The 22,852-nt window shown below is 34.8% G+C and overlaps 1 non-coding gene and 2 pseudogenes across 1 annotated transcript; all 3 read left to right on the top strand.

Moving 5' to 3' along the window:
- The first annotated feature begins 13,058 nt into the window (after positions 1-13,058).
- Positions 13,059-13,161, top strand: LOC141578541 (U6 spliceosomal RNA). Its single transcript, XR_012508915.1, has one exon. It is a non-coding gene; the product is annotated as a U6 spliceosomal RNA (small nuclear RNA).
- A 1,497-nt stretch (positions 13,162-14,658) lies between these two features.
- LOC141578398 (large ribosomal subunit protein P1 pseudogene) lies at positions 14,659-15,117 on the top strand (annotated as a pseudogene).
- Positions 15,118-16,600: 1,483 nt separating this feature from the next.
- Positions 16,601-22,852, top strand: part of LOC141578280 (tolloid-like protein 1) — a 253,168-nt pseudogene continuing 246,916 nt past the window's right edge.

Below are 22,852 nucleotides of genomic sequence, written 5' to 3'. Positions count from 1 at the left end.
TCACATAGTGTCACATAATTGTTTTAAACTTCAGATAATAACTTTAATACAGTATAATATTAGGGATTTCATGGTTGACTTGAAGACCTACTTCAAAGGAAAGCCAAACCAAGTAAGACTGAGATTGCTTTTGTTTAAGAAAAATAAAAAATGAATCTAAATGGCCCTTTTGTAATATATCTTTTATCCATATTATAAAGTCAACATACATTTGAGGCAGGAAAAACATTTCATACCTTTCCAGTAGAAACTAAAGAAGCAACCATAATTTACATCAATGAAGCATAAAATATAAATATTAAAATGCATGAATTTCATCACAGTGTAAGAAAATCTTAAAACAAAATCACTAGGATTTTTAAATGAAATCATTCCTGTGGCTTAAAATACTTTAATGCAATGTAACATTTCAGAACATTACATTTTTAAAATATGAGAAATACCCCTTAAGGAAATGTTATAAATGTGGGTGAACATCAGCATATTATGGGGGCTCCAAAAATATGGATATTGTCATTTTCAAATCACCTTAATCATGGTCAATGAGGTCACTTCATTTTGTAATTTATAAAATAAGATTAAAAAAAGTTTAAGAGGCTACCGATTCAATGAGGTAGATTGGCTTCTCAACAATTGCTAGAAATAACTGTGAGAAGTAGCTGGGATGGTCAGAAAACCTAAGCGCCCTTCCTTCTTCATGGCGGCAGAACCCAGCAGGCCGCTCACTAACACTGCTCCCCATGCATTGCCCCTCACCAGCTGAACCGCACTCCACTCCGCCTCCAGTCTACAAGGGACCATCACCAGTTCTGGCCTTTAGAATGTGAGGCGATGGTGACCAGAAGTTAAAATTCGTGTCATGGGCTTAGTGGTCAGTTTCTGGGTGGCAAGGAAACTGATACTAGAGGCTGGAGAGGGGCAAACTCACATTTTATGAAAAGTGACAAAACATTTGCTAAGCTGTCACCTACAGTGGTTTACAAGGCCGACCACTGGCGCCTGAGCCTGGGGCCCTCAGCAGAGTCTGAGAATGGCAGGAGAGGACAGGGAGTGTTGAAGTGCCGGCAACTACTGGCAACTGCTGGCAAGATACTATGTGAAACAGATGAGCTCAAGACAGAATGGGCTGGTCTTTAATGAAGGAATCCAAGGGAACAGAGTCTAGAAACTCAGGGCCTCTTAGGTTCACTCTCTGCATCTGGACTCAAACAGTAAGATTCAGCACTGAAAAATGCTGTGAAAAAGCAAGATTTCATGAGAACTCCTGGTTGAAGAGTGTCTCAGTTCCTTGGCAAATATCACATTAGAGGTGTCGTCTTCAAACTTAAGATTATTGCTCCTCATAATAACCAGACAGCTGCAATTCAACTGAGAAAAAAACCAACAAAAACTAATGTTCTGTAATTATAGTTACTGGCACATGGGACTGCCTGGAACCAAACAGATCAGAAGCCTAAAAATTTTTTGAAGGAGCTGTAATGACAAAGATGATAAAGAAACCACAACTCTACTTAAAAAAAAAAAAAAAAAAAAAAAAAAAAGCTAGAGACTTGTCTGGCAGCCTTAGAACCACCTACCTGCAGGCAGAAAGTGGGCGGAGAAGAGTGCATTCTCAATGGGCGTCCCCTCCCCCCAAAACCCACGTCGGTTGTAGCCAGTGGTGAAGGGACACAAGACCACTGGAACCAGGAGCTCCATGGAACAACACATTTATAAAGCAGTTCCTCCTTAAGAGCAGAATAATGGCCTAATTAAGGAAAACGCCCAACTTGAAGGTAGGGGGTCTTCCTTAGGTCTTTCAGTGGCTCTCAAAGCTGTGTTACTGATTGCCGTAGCTTCCTCACTCTTTCCTTTCTGGATAGGAGTGTTCTTGCAGATTCACTGTCATATACGGGGTGAAGTAGGAAGTGACTTGGCTTTCAATTCACTGATTAGTAGACAATGAGGAGCTACACCAAAACCTGACAAAGAGAATCTTGCTTCACCTGGAAATCCTTACCATTCTGAATGGGACTCTGGGCTGTTTGCTTTGGGGAGGGGCTGAGTAGGCCTTTGTTCAAGGAAGAGTAGACAGGATATCTGGCTGTTAGAAGGGGAGTTTCTGGTAGATACTGGCTAGACTCCTACCAAATGCATTTACATTTCTTTCTGGGCACACAAGCAAACCACACTTCCTAGCCCTCTTGGACCTAGTTTAGCTGGATGTGCTGGTTTTTACCAAAACAATGTGGGCTGAAGGGAGGTAACACTCCTGTGATTAGGCAGTTAAAAGGAAGCATGCTAACCATCTATTTCCTTTCCTTATTGACTGATAAGGTCAGGAGGACCTCAAAACCATGTGTTGATGACAGAAAGCCTCCTGGGTCCCTAAATGACTATGTGGAGCAGAGTCCCACCCCCAACTCCACTGAGACATGTGGAATTAGGATGTGAGCAAGACAGAAATTGCTGATGATATTAAACTACTGAAATTTCAAGGACTATTTGTTACAGCAGCTAGGATTACTTATCCTATGGTTTTCTAAAGGGTTTTTGGATACGCGTACTCTACTTTCTACTACTGACACTCCTATAATTATTGTTATGCCTTTAATTTAAGTATACTTGTTTTCAGCTTTTAAGCACCAATGTAAACATCTCTATTTAGAATTCACATTACTAAAATTGTGTCAGTTATGCCAACAAAGATGCAAGATGTGTAGAAAAATCCCTTCAGTGACCCAAGTGTAGCCCCAAACAGCAGTGATAAGAGAGCCCAATTAGCTCCATAAAAACACTAACTAGCACCACAGACCAGGGGAGAAGGCTAGACTCAGCGGTCAAGTAGACAGGGTTTAGGGTGAGCCACAGCACATCCCTTTCTCTCAAATAGCACATGCAGTACAAACAAGGCCAGGAGATCACTGCAGGTGGATTTCATGATGAGCATGGGGTTCAAGGAGGGGCTCAAAAACTTGTCTGTTGAAAACACAAATGAACAAATGATACAAGAATGGATGACAGGCTTTTCACAGAAATATTTCATGGAGTTCAAAGACCTGACAATCCAACTGCATTGCTGGGTTATGGCCATGTGATCTTGAACAATTTATTTAACCTCTTTAAGCCTAGGTTTCTTATCTATGAAATGGGGATGATAATGGAGACTATTCCTCATGAGGCTACTGTAAGAGTAAATGAAATCTAGTATGTAAAGAACCTTGCACAATATCAAGCCCACAGTAAGCAGGTGGTAAAAATGTTAGCTGTCATCATCTGGTTCTTGTGAGAGCCCTGCCACTAAGTTGTTCACCTCAGTCTCATCACTTGAATGATGAGGATAAAGATGCCTGACCTACTTATTATGTAGATCTCATAAGAAAATGGATGTGACACTTGTCTTATGACAAGGCTATTGTGACATGCTACTCTGTGCTGGTGAATGACAGCAAGGCCCCACAAGCTTCCATTAAAAGCTACTGGAGCTGGAACATTTTCACAAAGTCCTTTTCTCTTGTGACCAAAGAACTCACCCTAGGAGATTAAAGTATCTATTTTCACCTTTAAGAAAAGGTGAAAACACACCTACCCAGTAGCTAAGTAACTCCACTCAGAGGTATACAATTAACAGAAAGAAATGTGTGTTATGTGCAGGGAACGCTATGTACAAGATTTACCATAGCAGCATTATTTAAGGAGCCCCAAACTGCACATAACCTAAATGTCCATCAGCAGTAGAATAGAGAAATAAACTGCAGTATAGTCTTATGATAGTATCTTAAACTTCAGTGAAAATGAGAAAGCTAATGCCACACACAAAATAGTATACATCTCACAAATGCAATGTTGTATGAAGGCACCGGGGGGAGGGGAGAGCAGATATATAATCCTGTTTCTATTAAATTCAAAAACAAGCCAAACTAACCTCTGATCACAAAGTCAGAACAGTAGTTAACTCTGGGGTGAATAGATTATTTGACTGGGACAGGACACAGGGAGACTTCACAGTACTTGACAGGTTTGGATTTAGGTTATGGTTACAGAAGCGTGTTCACTTTGTAAAAGTTCATCAATATAGAAAAGTTCATTTCCGGTCAAGATGGTGGAGTAGCGGGACCACGAGCTCACCCCTCCTCACGCCTAAAACAAAACCACAACTGACTGCTCAACAGCCTCTTCTCCCAGGAGTTATGTTTTTCTTCTGTGAAGTGTTTTATCGACTTGGACTGCTGACCTCTATTTGAAATAATCCATCAAGGCATGAATCCTATTGTGTGGAAAAAGTCACTTCAAGAAGATGAAAATCTAAAACATATTTGAGTTTCATCTTACTACTACTTTTATTATATAAACGTAGTACTGAAAACTATATTTTATGTAGTTGAGTGCTAAGCTTTTAAATCAACTAGCTGATTCAGAGAGGAGTAAAATTTATTCTCACAGAAAAAAATACTAAAAAAATACTAATAAAGGTAATGATAATGATAATTATTTGTAATATTGAGAGCTTGTTAAAAATGGAGATCTGAGGCATCTCCCCAGGCCTACTAAATCAGAGGGTTCATTTTAACAAGATTCACTGGGATTCCTGGGCAAATAAATGTTAGAGAAGCACTTATTCAGTGTCCCTAATTGTCCCTAGGGAAGGAAGAGCCAGACTGAGATTCACTGCCAGTCAGCGCTCACAATGATTTGCATAGTAAATACACATGATGGAAGATTTAAATAACTAGTAAACTTTGATTTTCCTTAGCATAGTGAAAAATCTTGAATAAAAAGGCAGTGCAAAATTTATTTTTATAAAATCTAACAAGCCTTTTATATAATTGCAAAGCATTTTATTTGGGTAGGCCATCTACTTCTTAGGGCGTCTGGCTGTAGGGCGGGTGGAGACTCAGAGGTTCTGCTGCGTGTGTATGAGGCTGGTTAGAATGTGGATTCAGTGTCAGGCATCAGGACCACTCCTCAGCCAGCACTGTGAGCTGCCCTATGGATGCCTCTCACCCAGAGTCTGTGCTAGTGAAAGATGATAAGTATCGCTCTCCTTCTGCAGACTGCCCTTTCACTGAGGGTGGGGCAGAAGGGAGGAGTTGATGTGAGGATTCTAATGAGTATTTTTTCATATCAGTTTTGTATAAGGAACTAAACTAAGCATACAATTTTATACGATAAGTCTTTGCTCAAATTCTAAAGCATTGTATGGCTTTCAGGATTGAAGTTTAAATTTTTATAAATTAACTATTAATTAGTTTTTTATAGCTAAAATTCATACGTATTAAGATTTGAATTTAGTAAAAGACAGTGATTTGAAAAGCATGGGTTTTGTCATTTTCTAAATTTTAAAAAAAAATTTTGTTTTATTGAGTTATAGTTAGTTTACAATGTTGCATCAATTTCCAGTCTAAATTTTTAATATAAATTCCTCCTTGCCTTTTTGGTTTTGCAAGAGAAAAATCTGAAGAAAAGCTTTTAAAAGAAAATTTGTAACCTGTATCAAGAAACAAGTATCCCAGAATTTCCAAGGCATTCGTCAATGTTCTACTACTTCATGATTAACTTACTCTTTTAAGTTTGTTATGTTTCCTAAAGTTATTATATTTTGACATCTGGCAGTACAGAGAGATTGATTAATCTACTTTTAGACTCAAATAAACAAGGAGGCCATTTTTTGTTACGCAAATGTACATTTCTGACCTTAGTAGAGAATTTGCATACTGGTTTTAAATAAATTCATAGTGGTTCATAGAGCTTTGCTTTAAGTAGCATAAACTCCTGATTATAAAAGATAGAGTCAGAGTGTTCCCAGGATCAGGGTAATGATTTTGATGCTCCTGAAAATAAGGATGTTTTATTTGTCATTAAAGATCAAACACCAGCACCTAGTCATTACCTTAAAAAAAAAAGTTGATATGAATATTATTTTTGGTAGCTTTTTATTCATTTAATAGAGATTCTGAGTCAATGTGGTCTTTAGAGAAAGTGTATTACAACTTATAAAAATGTGATGAATGACTTGCTGTAACAGCATAATAGTCTTTTGTCTTAATTACATTTCACTTTATAAAATTATAATAGCACTTGGTTCAGAGGTTAATTCTATTTCTCTTTCCTGACCTGCTGTTGATCATGGGCATGCACTGTGAATTCAGGCATTCCTATCAGATTTTCACTTATTTGCAAATGAGCCATGATTGCTGAATTCTCTTTCCTTAGGATCCTCTATAAATCAGAGACCATTCCATTCAAAGAAATGACTTTCTCCTTCTCCCCTCAAACATCAAAGTAAACAAGAGTGAGTCACATCCTTTCATATTACATTGTAACAGGTCCACTATGTTTGGTTACCCTTACTTTCTGAAATATGTCTATTAAGGACTGCAGTTCTTTATATTTGCAATACTTCTCTTATTAGCTTTGTTTGCACTGATTTTTGTTCTTAAGTAATTTACATTTTAATTAAACTTTTCTCTTTTAGCTGTGTTTTGGGGTGACATTGCCTTAGATGATGAAGATTTAAATATCTTTCAAACTGTTAGGACAATTGACCACACAGGACCCCTTTAGAAAATTTGAGCACACCACAGGTATGGTTGATTGTTTGATTCAGTTTGCATTCATCTATTCTTCAAATGTTAAAATGCTCTTGGGAGCATTTTTAATGTCTACTCATCAACTCTTGATTCCCTTGATATAGATGAGCCTATATGAAACTTAGGTTTTGTTCATAGTTTTAATTTTATTAATTAATGTATATAACAAAGCATTTACCTCATACCAGGCCTGATTTAAGTACTTTGCAAGTGTTAACTCTTTGTATCCTCATAATGACCCCATGAGGGTAGCTGCTAATATTATTGTGATTTTCAAGTGTAGAGAATTACAAGGTTATGTAGTTTTCTATTTTCATGTAGCCAGGAAATGGCTGAGTGAGAACCAAAACTCAATTCTGAGAAAGGCCAAATTTCATCCTCTTGAGCAGTGTATTCAGTTGCCTCCTATTTGGATGCTGAGTTGCAAAATGTAAATTATTCTTACAGTAATTATGCACAAGCTTATTTAGAAAAACTTTTCTATCTTTATAATTTTTATGAAAACCCAGAAGACAATTTCAATTTAACTGTTCAAACATGTTTGAATTATGCTTATATGAGATTTGTAATATTTAAAAAATTATTTGGGTTCTCATTTTAAAATATTTTTATTAAAATTTTAAAAAAATTAGATTATTTTGATATAATTTTTTAATTCTATTTTATTTTAGAGGAAAATCGCAAAATTAAAAATGTAAAACTTCTTTTTGTTGTTATAGCTAGAACATTTATTCAATGTCATGCTTTTTGGTTTTATTGAATCTCTCCTCATGTCCAATGCCAGTTTTATTTTCTTCTTGTATTCTATGGAAAATAAGATATATCATCCCTTTGTGGTATCTGAGCAGACAAGTACACTTTAGACTCGACTTTTTATTGTGAATTAACATCCCTTTGCCTAATTTACTTTTTTACAACTTGTCATTATAAGTTTCAAAAGTATGGAAAAGTTGATAGGATAATGCAAGGAATACCCATACACCTCGAAGATTCAACAGTTGTTAAGTTTGCTTTATTTGCTCTGTGTGTGTGTGTGTGTGCATGCATACATGCAGAAGGAGGTATAAAATATTTTGAGGTTAATTGTAGACAACATAGCTTTTTAATGTTAAATAGGTTAACATGCAGTTTTTGAGGATAAAGACATTATTGTATATACTTGAAATACAATTATTATGTGTAAGAAATTTAAGATAATAAAACTTGAGGAAATCATTTAAAATAATACATTCTTAAAAATAATATGCTTTAGCCCTAGTTATAGTGAAAAGTATGGGCTGTGAAAGGCTTTTCTAAAACAGAGACCAAATATAGGAGGAAAGCTGCTTTGTAGTGCAATCACAGATAGTGCATTCCTGTAGATATGTTCACTGACAGACTCTTAAACCAGTATCTCACACTTAACACTGAACAGAGACAATGGATTTGAGATAACAGAGCAATGATACAACTCAACAAAAGCTTAGACTTACCATGTTCCATTTTCAGACTTTATTAAAACTTGTTGGAGTCAAGATCTACTCAAGTCATTTCTTTAACTCATTTTCCTCTCTTTGGACTGGGGCACTTATTTTCTGTGATTTAGAATATTTTACTACTATATAATTTTGTCATTTTGAGACAGGATGGAAGAGGGCAGGGCATAGCCATTCAAGGGATGCTATAGCAATTACATCAAAATGGTGAAAGATTCAACCCCCACTAGGCCTTGGGGCTCAGGTTGAAGAGATTTAACTTCTGGCAGATCTTGAGATTCATTATATGCCCATTGTAATAGTGAGGTGGTGAATAACATGCCCACAGGCACCATGGCAGTCCCAAGGCTAGCCACAAAAGGTCAAAGGGTGGGAAATGGCCAACTCCCTGGGAATCCCAGCCCCTTCCCCTTAGGCTGGTCCTTCCATTTAGTAGCATATGAAGCTACAAAGCCCATAAAAAAACAGCAACATGCACCTCAAGGCCACCCCTCTCTCTCCCTCCCTCTTCAGAGACCAGCCCACACTCTGTCTAAGGAGTGTGTACCTACCTTTAATCTGAGCATCCAATCCCCACACTTCATGGCCTTTCTCTTGCCTTTCAGTGTATCTCTCTGAATCAATCTACCTTCATTCAACTGTGGCTCGCCCTTGAATTCTTTCCTGCATGAAGCCAAGGACCCACAGGGGCTCAACCGAGACCTGGGACATGGCCCTCCTCATCCCCACATCTGTTTACCTGCATCAATTTCATTTATAGTTAAACTCTGAAAATGTAATATTTGGAAGAATATACCATTATTTTAGATAAATAGCATAAAATAAGATTACACTATCAATCATTAAAAAATGTATTTTCAAAATATATATGTGAATGTTATGAATTTCAAAGTAATTTGCACTGTTCAGTTTGATTCCAAACATTGGGGAAGTAGTCTGTATTTTAGTTTTTCCCTACTCTATCTTTTCCCTTCCTTCTTAGTTTTTGCTGAACTGTATTTTTATTTCAAAATGTGTTGTCTCTCCCATAAATATTCATTTGGTTTGTATATTTTTCATTTTAGAATTTTTAGAATATGTGAGAAATAATCACTTATGAATTTTCTTTTTTTTTTCTATTTCAGTGAACTACCTACACAGAACTTTATCTCAATTGCTATAAAAATTATTCAGAATTACAAAAATATTTAAAACATTATTGCCTTTGATAGCCTTAAAATGTTTTTCCCTTGTCTATAATTACTCATCCTTATAATCACCTTAATAGTAACTAAGATATTTCATTTTTCCTCAGGATTAGCCTCATTCTATAGCTATTTATATGTGTTTCAGGCCTAATTTGCAATATAATTTTTACACAATTGTGATTTCAAATACATTTTTACCATCTTTTAAAAATGTTTCTTGTAACTGCTTAGGAGTGAATACATTTAAGTATTACTTCATCTTTCTAAAATGTTCAATTAAAAAATTTTCTCAAGGGGCACAGCGAAAATGTGACTATGTGATGCACATAATTAAGCAGACTGTTAGGGAACAAGCACTCTGACTTATTTGCATTCTAAGGACTTAATTGATTTTCCTATGAGGCTTATACAGAACAATTTTTGATATTGTTTTTGTTTTTCATTAGTTTGAATATAGGTAATGAAGTTTCAGTCTTAAAGGGGGAAAGGGCATTGGAAGGAAATAGTTCAAAGTGCAGAAGAGTCTGTTGTTTCCATGAATTTCTGGTCCCCTTTCATTGTGTCCACATGTTCATGAACCCTTTGTTCTGATATCATTACTGATCATATTAGCTGTTTGCTCAATGATATGTTTTATTATTTGTCAATCGAAAATTCAAGGAGAAGGCAAAACAGGGGATAAAATTTGAGGTATTTTATTAAAGCCTTGGAATGAGAATTAGAGTTGGATTTTCATCAAATGATCTGCTTTCTAATTATAACTTTGTTCTTAAAATTACAAGAAAACATATTTCCTTATCCCCACTCTTTCCTCTGCCTTTTGAGCTATGAAATTCTTTACATCTTTTAAAATAATTTTTTGCAAATTGCATAGCATACAGAATGTATTTTGCAGGTGGACATCTTTTTGGAATCTCACCTTGTGACTTTATTCTAATTATAAATTATTGGTTTTTATAAATCATAGAAACTAATTTTCAAAATTAATTTGATTATCTTATAAAACATCATATGCTTTAAGAAATCTAAGCTTTGGAGCAAAACTTGCACTATACACTTGCTCTTTTTATTTTCCAGTTTCATTGAAAAGTAATTGACATACATCATGCTCTTCTAATGTCTTTATTCCCATTTGCTGACTTGCAATCTGAAAATTTTTAGTTTGCACTGGGAAAGTAGCTGGAATGCACTCCACAGGGCAGAACAATGTGCTGTCATCCTATACAATACTATGTGATGTCAATGTCACAGTGAAGAAAAATATTTCAAATTATCAATAGATGACTTGGTTGCCATGATGTCCAAATAAAAGTCAGTTGGATTGCTCTGTGGGTCTCTCCTACCCACTTAGTTTTTGTTGCTAAAATTTGTTATTGTAGAATTTTTCCTTTTTCCAAGATTTATGGATATTCATAAGGCCACATAAAAAGAGACCTCCAGAGAGAGCACTGTAGCCTATTTCTGTGGCTTATTTAAAAGAACTTTAATTTACAGTGAGTTTAACTTAACCATGTCCTTTATTCTTTAAGGTGAATTTGGAGACCATGGCATGTCAAAGAAACGAGGGGCCATCTATCAACTTATAGAGAGGATGAGAAGAATTGGCTCTAGTATATTAGTGTTTAAAGTTGCAGATACTTGACTTTTTTAAAAAAATGTATTATTTAATTATTTTAATTTGGTGGAGGTAAGAGAGGTAATTAAGTTTATTTATTTTTAGAGGAGGTACTGAGGATTGAACCCAGGACCTCCCATATTCTAAGCACACACTCTACTGCTTGAGATATACCCTCCCCGCCCTGCAGACACTTGACTTGGTGCACAGTGAATATTACAGCAGTTCAGTTTGCCATTAAGATGTACAGCATGGAAAGGATAGATTCTGAAAGTCCATTATTCATTTTGATTTTGTTAGTTGCTTTTCAATGTAAGTTTTTTAGAAAGTAATTTGGAACATTTGAAATATTTCAACTTATTTTCAGCTTCTCATTATTAAAAAATTATATTAGGTGTTTATTTTATTGTTGACATTTATTTCTAGTACATTGGTATCACACAGTGATTTTATCAAGCATGGAGCTACATAAATTTTTATCACATGAAAACATATCATGGCTGTTTGTTTTGAAATAAAATCCACTTATTGGCAAATTAATTAATTAGATTAAAAATAGTTGAAAATATTTTTGACCCTTCCAAAGATATATATAAGAAAACATTCAGAGGAATTGCCTTCTGGCTTCATGATTAGTTAATATGTAAAGTATTGAATATATTAATCACCATTTGTATATTTTACAGTTTCTTTTTAAAGTCTTCAGTTCAAAGTTCTAATTCCCTTGATTATTAATAAAATACTTAAAAGTGCCTACTTTCAAGAATTAATTTTCCAAATCAAAGATGCTTTATTCCAGGATATTAAGAAGATAGAGATGTTAGGGACACACACATAGGGGGCATACACTCAATATTTCTTGTCTGAAGTGTATGCAAGTTGTAAGATATTTGTATCAACAGTGATATATAAATAAGAAAAAATAATCATGCAAATTTAGGAAAAATAAAACAGTAATAATAAAAGTTATGAAATGCTACCAAGAAAAGTTAGTGACTACAGACCTGAACGTGCTCCAGAACAGACTGCATTTTGTGTTGGCCTGTTCACTTTCTATGCTGAGCTCTAAACCATGCTGTTGTCTGGATGTGAATCCCAAGGAAACTGGTCTCAGAATCTGAAACCATGTCTATCTTATCCATATTTCATTTACTGTCTATACAGTGTAATATTCACAATTTTAGGCTGTGCTAGAGAGTATCAATTCTGATCTAAAGAATTAGGGATTTAGCAGGAGTAAGAAGAGTTTTGAACATCAAAGGACTTTAAAAAAAAGTCTGTTTTATTCTGGTGGAGAATTTCTTAGTGATCTAATAAAGCAGAATACAGAATACAAAATACTGGTATTCAGCCAACTGAAAGGAATATAGAATACAATGTTCCCTAAACTTATTTAAAAAATGAAACACCCATCTCACCCTTTTAATAGTGAAGAATGTATATCAACATCCCAGAACACATTTTGGGAAAGGCTAGCCTGAGAATAAAATCCAGATTCTTTGATATAACATTTAAGGAATTCCATGAGCTTACCACAGCTTCCACCTGCCACTTCTTCTGCTCCCACATGTCTCCACAAATCCCATAATCTAGTCAAGTTACAGTAACAGCAGTTCTCCAAACAATGATGGATACTTTAAAAGATTTTTCATTGTAAAATTTTTCATGCTTTTCTCTCTGTATTTCCAGTTAATTGAAACTCATATTTAAACATTTGAATATTTAAATTTAGCTTCCATTTTTGTTTATTTGTTTGCTAAGAACATAGGGTGTGCTGTCTACTTTACCCTGCATCACATCAAGGGGTACAAGTGCCTGGACCCACCACTTTAGTGATGCTATTATGATCAGTGGATTTAGGTGGTGACGGCCAGGTCCCTGCATTGTACAAGTTCTCTGCATTGCAAAATTGTGATTTTCTAATGTTGTTCTTTTCTTTTATTCCTTCTACACTTATTAGCTGAAATTCTTCTATAAAGAGAAATTTTCTCTAATCAGCTATAGCTATTTGAATACCTTCTATTATAGTTCATATAGGGAAGTAAAAATAACTGATTAACTCCTTTGGAGGAAATAGTTCTTGCCCTAATGACACATATTTTGTGGGTGGTAGAAATATGTATTTCACTAGGTGTTGGGAGAATTACAACATCTGGCTTTGTTTCTACATTTTCCCAGAACATTTAACTTAACTTAAAAAGTAATGGGTTTTGTGCTTCCTTCAGAGTCACATATATAAAATTGGAAAGATGCAGATATGAGCATGGCCCCTGCACAAAGGTTACATGCAAATTCCATATTTTTTAATAAATTAGGAGTTTGGGATTTGCAGATACTATTATATATAAAGTAGATAACAAGGTCCTACTGTATAGCACAGGGGACTATATTCAGTACCTTGTAACAGCCTATAATAAAAAAAAAGAACATGTATAAGTATAATTGAATCACTATGTGATATACCTGAAATTAACACAACATTGTAAATCAACTATACTTCAATTTTAAAAAATGGGTTTTAATTTTGGCCCTAAGTGACATTAAGGAAAATTATAGATGATTATTTTTCTATATATTTTTGGATAGTGCCATAATTTTTTAGCTATGACTTATTTAAGCAATGTTTCCTTCTGAATTACTCTAATTTTAGCTTGACAAGTTTTGATTACATTTGAAGTCCCTCCTAGTACTTTATGTGTATTTAGTATTTAAAAGGCCAAATCTAGACTGTCCTTCCTTCCTCTGGTTATCTAGTAGGAGTGGATATACATATTTCTAAATATATAATGTATTCAGATCAATACATCTTTTCTCTTTCCTGCCCTTCAATTTTGTAAAACAAATACACCCAAAGCCCCAGTCGCTTATTATTTCATTGCTCAAATTGTGTTTGTAACAAATTCATATGTATACTCATATTCTTTTATTAATTTGGCTCTTTTCAAAGTTTTACATTTCACTTGTTTTATCCTGCTAAACTATCTTTCTCCATTTACTGTCATATCTTCATGTTTGTTTTTGTGACATTTTAGCTGCTTGAACGTCTTTCCTTTCTCATCAGTGGAAGTCTATCACATATTTTATTCTCACCCATTTCTGAGCTTCCCACAGTGGGACTTTGCTCTGCGACAGCTGTAATAACTCCATTTCACTGCCAGTTCAAATGTCTGCCTTCACCACTGATGAGGGCAGGGAGCCTACTTCTGTGTCCCTCGTGACACTCAGCATACTGCTTTATAAGTAGGCGATCACGAAGGTATTGACAACTTACACGTCAGCTAATGTATATTGTGTGTAATCCTAAGATAAAAGAATGTAAGAATTTAAAGGGGTTTTGAAGAACATGTACTTCATGACTTTAGAGATGTGAAAACTGAAGTTGGAACTTGCCCAAAGATACTGAAATCTGTAGTTGCATTCCTGAAATTAGACTTTTTTTGAGTATTTGTATGTACATTTGTGACTATTATAGTAATAATGTTGCATTTTGATTTGTTTTGGTGCTCACTTTTCACGTCACATTTGCCCTGTGTTGTATTTTTCAATGATAAGAAGGATTATGCTTTTTATAGGAATTGATCTTTGACTCACTAATCATTCCGATCGTTTCATGACTTTTAAATTTAATTTGAAATTACCATTATTGGCTACAATTTCATGAAACAATTATTTCATCTTTTTGCTATGCTAATGCTGTATTTACACCTCATTAAAATTAATTTAAATTATTAAAGGTTTTGAGTGTTGATATTGCACAAAATACTGAGGGTCATCTCGAATAAGATAGATTTTCTCTTTCCTCAGCTGCGGCCAAGGTGCTCTGTTCTTCTGAGAGAGCTAAGGCCGCGTTGGGGTGAGGCCCTCACTTCATCCGGCGACTAGCACCGCGCCCGGCAGCGCCAGCCTGGAGCTCTCCCGCGCCATGGCCTCGGTCTCCGAGCTCGCCTGCATCTGCTGGCCCTCATCCTGCACGATGAAGAGGTGACCGTCACGGAGGACAAGATCAACAACCTCATTAAAGCAGCCGGAGTGAACTTCGAGCCTTTCAGGCCGGGCTTGTTTGCAAAGGCTCTGGCCAACGTCAGCATCGGGAGCCTCATATGCGACGTGGAGGCCGGTGGGCCTGCCGCCGCCGCCGCCGCCGCCCCAGCTGAGAAGAAGAAAGTGGAAGCAAGAAAGAAGCGTCCAAGGAGTCTGATGACGACATGGGCTTTGGTCTTTTTGACTAAACCTCTGTAGGAACACATCCAATAAAAAGCTGAGCTCTTAAAAAAAAAAAAAAACTCTCTAGTGGGTTATAGATTAATAGTTATAAAATCAGCTCCATACCTTTATGAAAACCTCACCTAAGAATTGAATATGCTAAAATATACTGACCATTTTTTATGAAGAAGAGTTTTAACAGTTGCTTCTGTCAGAGGTTGAGATAATGTAGGGTATTTCCTGAGAAAGGTTGTGATACAGACAGACAAACCAGAGACTTGCGGAACATAGGTTTCATCATATGGTCTGCTTAGTTCATTGAAAACTGCTTATTGTGTGAATTCATTATAAGGTGGACTAACACACTTAACTCTGGGACTTGGGTTCTGTAACTTCAGGCTGATTGTTTCATCTTTAATGCTCAAGTGAGTGTATCAGATTTCCTTATCACATGTAGGAAAAAAACTCTGTGGCATCACTCAGTTTCTTTATTGCCTTTCTGGAAAACTTTTTCCTTGATGTGATATTTTACATTTGGTAGTAATGTGTCAGTTGGAATAAAATTAAAATAGATAAGTGTTGTAATAGTTCTGTTTTTTAACTCAAATCTTGAATTTGAAATCCTAAAGCTCACCTTTACATTTTGATGTTTCAAAATGAGCTATAGAAGTGGCCATCTTTGGCTGCTGAACTTGTGAAACATGAATTACTGAAACCTAAACTAAACCTCAGGAAACACTCTGCTTCTGAACCACAGATGTAGATCTATGTGCTTAACTCTATGTTATTTTCAAATTTCAAGAAATATATTACAATCCAAACACTAATAGGCAGTTGAGAAATCTATTAATACAACAATAGCCAGAAGCTAAAATAACAGTTGTGAAAAGTGAAAAAAAGAAAAATTAAGTTCTGAAACATATTCTTCTTGATCAAAAAAGTCCTCCAAGTAGAGCCTCCTTTTCATCAAAGAGAATCTTGTTTGTTTTCAGTGAACTTGCTGCTGTTATTTTATCTTTTTGGGTTTTTTTTGCTGTGCTAAGGATGTGTGAATTTTTTAATTTTCTTTTTTAACTTAAAATTAAAAAAATTTTTAATATATATTTATTGATGTTATTTTATCTTTAGTGACAAAATCATATAGCAAACGCCTGCAGTGTTGTGTGTACATACAAATACTGTTGTTTTGTTTTCCCCAATGTTTCATAGGAAGCATTTTTTTTTCTTTTTTCTTTTTTTGGTCTTGGCAAATGTAGTCATAAGAGAAAGGTGGGGAACTCATTAGATAAAAATGTAACTTTTTAGAGCCATAGTACTGTAAAAAAAAAAAAAACAACATTTAAAATTTTAAAGAAACAAATATTATGAAAAAGTGAAAGAGTATACAAAGAAAACAAACCCAAAGTATGTCTTTGGCAATCTACCATTTTGCTGAAATTAACTTATTAATGAATGCAATATTGCTCTTTCAAAATGATATTCATTTGCACACAGTGGCACTGGCTGTGCCCTTTTGCATGTGCCTAGGTGTTAGTGTGTAAATACAACCACATGAAGATCAGTGATCAGATACAGATACAGAGCAGATACAGGCCAGGAATGGCTCTTCTGTTCTCTTTTCTGTTAAGAGGCTTATGGACAGTTTCCTGTGCCTTATTCTTAGGTCAAGGGTACAATTTTCTGAAGATGGAGCCTGGAGAAGTGAACTCACTTGGAGAAAGACATGATTTTGACAGTATCATGCCAGGAACACCTTCTCAAGGTTGGATTCTCAGCTTATACCTTTTGACTTTTAATTCCTATCCTCTGTGTGGCCCCTCACAAAACTAGATTTAACTTTACAACTAGAACCACTTTCAAATATTGCTGCCACAAAGTACAAAAAATACTAATTGGCATTTGTAACTGACACCGGGCTTTTGAGATGTAAAAAACACATTTTCACATTTCCTATCAAATAAATAGATTCAAAGTAAAAGTTAAAATGATATGAATTGTTTAAATTATTTAATATTCCCAAATCATAAAAAAGTTCAATGAAAATGATTACCAAAACTTTCAGAATGTTAAACTGGCAAAGCACTTTTAATGAAATTTAGGCCTTTCAAGTCAAACAGAGAGCTCAGTTGCTGAGCTGGAATGTTGTGCTCTCTATGTGACTTATGTTCTCTTCTATGTATTTTCTGTTGCTCAAGTACTAATTATACTCAAAAATTGCTATAGTAGAATAATTCTCAGAGAGTGTTTTAGGAAGCTATTTTACTTCACAGAATTTAGAATTTTGCCATTTGTTAACTTTCAACTTATTTCATTAGTGACTGATGTTTATTTTTAAGGGTCTGCAGAGGGGAGGGGGTGGGAAGGGACAGACTGGGAGTTCAAAATTTGTAGATACTGACAGGCATATGTAGAATAGATGAACAAGTTTATACTGTATAGCACAGGGAAATATATCTAAGATCTTTCATCGTGGTAGCTCACAGTGAAAAAGAATGTGACAATGAATATAGGTATGTTCATGTATAACTGAAAAATTGTGCTCTACGCTGGAAATTGACACAACATTGTAAACTGACTATAACTCAATAAAATAAAATAAAAGAGTCTGATAAATTTGGGTTCTAAAGAAGAGGTTATCAGGAAGTAGTTCATGGTAAGTAATTTGGAGCTGTTAAAACCATTGAAGTCATCTCTTGTTCCCATTCTATGCCCATTTTATACTTGTATGTCTATTCCACTCACTCTTTTTGATCACTGTGTCCATTTCACAACTCATTAATCTGTGCTTCTAAAGGCAGGATTAGGAAGAAGACTGAAAAAATCAAATTAATTCCCCTGTCTTTTTTTTTTTTTAATTATTGGTAAAAACTAGAGAAGGATATAAACAAACTCTTAATACTTGAATGCATTTTAAAATTATGCTTTTTTTAAAGGCCAAACTTCATTATTAAAATAATTGAGTGGTAACTGTATTTTAAAAATCATTTTCTTCTGAAATGTATAATATATATTTGTTCAAATATAATAACTATCCACATATTTACTATCTCTGGAATTGAGTTTAAGTTTTAGTAAAAATATACCCATAAATTTGGCCTGAAATTAAACTTAAAGAGTTGCAAAGCTTTGTTTTTAGGTCAGTGTTTGGAATTGAGTTTTCCTTAGAAACGTGAAAAATGGGGATTTGGTACCAGTTTAACCAAAGTGCTTTTTAAAAAATACTGTTGAATTATATTAATTAGAAATGAAGTGAGTTTTGATTTTTTGGAACAGAGGAGGTGCTGCAGAGTGGAAGAAGTAATGTGTTCTTTCCCTGATAGACAGTGAACCTATAAGAAAGCTTGAAATACATATTTTCCCTTATTCTGTACTCCTTTTATATGTTTAAATTGTTTCTTTTCTATAAACCATGAGGATATTGCAGTTTATCACCCCCTATACCTATTTTGGTATTGCTAGTGCTTTTTTTCTTATTGTTTCAAAATGTTCCTATTCACTTTTCCCAAATAAACTTATTCCTAGAGTGAAAGTAATTATATCTATCTGTTAAAAGCATTGATCCAATTCACATTATTTTTTGTTCTGCTTTTTAAAGAAAATGTTTACTGATTCATTCATATGTTTAAATAAATGAATTTTAGGAGAGGAAGTATTTGGCACAGTTCTCAGCCACCACCTCCAAAGTATTTGAAGTTTGTTTGTTTGTTTGTTTGTTTGTTGTGGTAAAGAAACCTCAGTATCACATTTACCATAGTAACTATTTTTAAGAGTACAATTTAGTAGTATTAAGTACATTTGCGTTGTTGTGAAACAGATCCCCAGAAGGCTTTCATCTTGCAAAACTGAAACTCTACCCCCATTACACAGCAACGCTCCACTTTCCCCTCCCCCAGCCTCTGGTAACCACGTTCCACTTTCTGTTTCTATGAATTTGGCTACTTTGGAGACAGTATTTATCTTTTTGTGGCTGGCTTATTTCATCTAGCATAATGTCCTTAAGGCTCTTCTATGTCACAGCAAGTAACAGAATTTCCTTCCTTTCTAAGACTGAATAATATTCCATTGGACATGTGTACCGTATTTTGTTTGTTCGTTCATTTATTGATAGACATTTGAGTCACTTTCACCTCTTGGCTACTGTGAATAGTGCTGTCATGAACGTGTGTCTGCAAATGTCTCTTCCAGACCCTGTTTTCCTTTCTTTTTAATATATACACAGCAGTGGGGTTGCTGGATTAGGTGGTAGTTCTAGTTTTAATTTTTTGAAGAGCCTCCATAATGTTTTCTTAGGAGCTGCACTATTTTACAGTCCCGTCAACAGTACCCAAGGGTTTCAGTTTCTCCACATTTCACCAACATGACTTATTTTCTGTTTTGTTTTTTTTTTTATTTTTTTGATAGTAGCCTCTCTAATGTGTGTGACATGTCTTGTTTTGGTTTTGATTTGCATTTCTCTGATGATTAGTGATCTTTTTATATGCTTAGCCATTTGTATATCATCTTTAAAGAAATCCCTATTCAAATCTTCTGCCCATCTTAAAAATCAGATCATTGCATTTTTCTGCTGTTGAGTTGTAAGATTTCTTTATATATTCTGGCCATTCATTAGATATATATTTTGCAAATATTCTCCCTCCTTTTCACTCTGTTGACTATTTCCTTTGCTCAGCACAAGATTTTTAGTTTGATGTGGTTCCCCTCACCCGTTTTTGCTTTTGTCATCTCTGCTTTTGGTGTCATACCCAAGAAATCATTGCCACAGTCAATGTCACCAAGTTTCCCCTTTGTTTTCTTCTAAGAGTTTTATGATTTGGGAATTTTATGTTTAGATCTTTAATCTGTTTTGAGTTATTTTTTGTGAATGGCTTTGATAAAGGCCTAACTTTGTTTTTTGTACATGGATAGCCAGTTTTCCTAACATCATTTGTTGGAAAGATTGTCTTTTCCCTATTGAATAGTCTTGACGCTTTTGTTAAAGTTCTCTCACTATATACACTAGGATTTATTTCTGGGATTCCTATTCTAGTCTATTGGTCTGTAGGTCTTTTTTTTTTTTTTTTTTTTTTTTTTTTTTGCCAATACCACACTGTATTAGTAACTTTAGCTTTGTAATATATTTTGAAATCAGGAAGTGTAAGTCCTCCAACTTTGGTTTTTGGGTTTTTTTAAAAAAAAAAAACTTTGGCTATTCAAGGTCCTATAAGATTACATATGAATTTTAGAACTTTTTTTTTTTTTTTCCTATTTTCACCGTAGATGCTGTTGGGGTTTTGGTAGGGATTGTGTTTATCATTTTGTGTGGCTATCTTAGCAAATTAAGTCAATCAGTCCATAAATACAGATTGTTTTTCCATTCATTTGTGTCTTTTTAAATTTCTTTCAGTGATGCTTTGTACTTTTCAGTGTATAAGTCTTTGGCCTCCTTGGTTAAGTTTATTCCCAAGTATTTTATTCTTTTTGATTCTATTTTAAATGGAATTGTTGTCTTACTTTCCTTTTCAGATGGTTCACTGTTGCTGTATAGAAATGTGACTGGTTTTGGGGTGCTGATTTTGTATCCTGCAGTTTTGCTGAATTCCTTTATTAGTTCTGACAGGTTTTTAGTGGACTCTCTAGGATTTTCTACGTATAAGATCATGTCATCTACAGAAATGATTTTCCTTTTCTTTCAATTTGATGCCTTTTGATTATTTTCTTGCCTAATTGTGCTAGGATTTTCAATACTATACTGACTAGAAACAGTGACAGCAATTATCCTAACTTAGATGAAAAGCTTTCACTTTTTCACCATTGACTATGATGTTAACTGTAGGCTTTTCATGCATTACCTTTTATGATGAGGTAGTTTCTTTCTATTACTAGTTCATTGAGTGCTTTTATCATGAAAGGATGTTGAATTTTGTCAAATGCTTTTTCTGCATCAATTAGATGAACATGTGGCTTTTGTCCTTCATTCTGTTAATGTAAGTGTTTGAAGTTTTATAATTTCTTCTATTCTGAACCAAAATAGTATATAAAAGTTTTAGCTGTTTTCATCATTGTTGACCATGAGCAGATTTAGGTACTTACTGTGAGAACAGGACTGGATAGAGGGGGCATTTTATATATGTAGGTAATTTGTAATGTAGATGCTTGCAAACTGGCACTGCCCATTTTTAATTAATAAAAGAGTTCTAACATTTTATGAAGTTTCATAAAAAGCATAGTTAATTCACTCTTCTACTGTAGGGAAAACAAATGAAGGTTAGTAAGTGACCCCATCTATGGTCTTTCTGAGAGAATGTTCAGAAGAGCCTACATTGCTTAATGGCCTGGATGTGGAGGGAGAGACTTCTTAACTTTTTGACCGTAAAGAAAGATCAAAAGATTGGGTGATTGACCCCATACAAACGGAAGGCAGTTTATCTCAGTAGACTGAATGAACCAAAATTCATCATTCTATTGTCTGAGTTTGAAAATATCTACTCCAAGATGTCCTTGACCCTTTTAAATGGACTCTTTTTTGAAAACTGGAAAAAACCCCAAAACTTTTCAAAGATTACAATTTTTTTTAAAGAAATAGAAATAGAAAATGGTGAACACTTCGTTAGTATTGAAGTACTGCAGAAGTTGTAACACTCCATTAATGTGAACTTCCCTACTTAATGTACCTGTTGATTAGTGCAGCAGAGATGAAGGATGGCTTTTCTCAATGCTCCCCTGTAGCTCATCTTCCCCTTCAGTTGCGTTGGCCTGGCAGGAGTGGCATATTATTAAGTGTGTGCAAGCTCTCATGTTTGATGGTCAATTCCCATGAATCATTAGTTCCCCCTCCCTCCCTTCATTGCAGATAGTATACATATGGAGTTGTGTAGAGACTTACATTTGGTTTTAAAGAGTTTCATTCTCTATTTGAGTAATTGGGTTTTGTATAAAGATCACTACCCTCACCTAGAAGCTAGGGCAGTTAGTTATAAATCACTCATATATCATGTCACACTTCTGTTTACCATCCTCCACATATTGAGTTTTCCTCAGGAAAGTTAAACTCTCTGTCTGGCACTCAAGCCCTTTACAGGTCCTCCCATCTCAGGCTGTTGTATTTGTTAAAGTCCTTTCTCTCTGTGACTCTGCTCCCAGTTACCCACGTTTCCCTCACCTTCATTTCCTTCATGTTTGGCTAAAATATCAGCTTCCAAGTGATTTTTTCTTTCATCACTCTATTTACAGGCTGTCCTATCAGTGGATAACCAATATCCATCTTCTCTTTCTTGTGATAGTTCCTGTCACTCTCTCAGTTATCAGTCTTGTCTCAGGACTTTCTCCCTCTATTAGAATGTGAAAACCAGAAGGGGGGTAATTTTTGTTTCTTTTATTTATTGTTATAAATCCAGGCCTATAACAATGCTCAGTAAATATTTCTTAAGGGAGAAAGTAAGTAGAACTAAAATGTTGTTCTTTTAATCTGCATTTTAAGTACAATTTATTCATTTATAAATTTTGGGAAAAACCTGTCATGTCATTCATTTCAATTTAAAAGATTTTTAAATAATTGAATCTTTTAATTTAAAACACTTTTATAAAAAGTATTTCTTTTTTGGAAAATTCTGATATACACGCTCCATCCTCACCATTTGGAATAGTCTCCCAGTCCATTTAACTTTAAGCTCAGTACTTTCTTTAGAGTTGTAAATGTAGATATTTATTGAAAAATTAGACTGTATCTTTAGTGCACTAGGTTCAGAATGTTTAGCCATGCATATTAAGAAAATTAGCAAGTTTCTATCACAACCTTGGGTGCAAAACAGTTCAGTATCTGTAGCT

This window comes from Camelus bactrianus, chromosome 8 (genome assembly GCF_048773025.1).
Source record: "Camelus bactrianus isolate YW-2024 breed Bactrian camel chromosome 8, ASM4877302v1, whole genome shotgun sequence".
In the NCBI taxonomy this organism is placed as follows: Eukaryota; Metazoa; Chordata; class Mammalia; order Artiodactyla; family Camelidae; genus Camelus; species Camelus bactrianus.
This window is presented reverse-complemented; position numbering and strand designations above follow the sequence as displayed.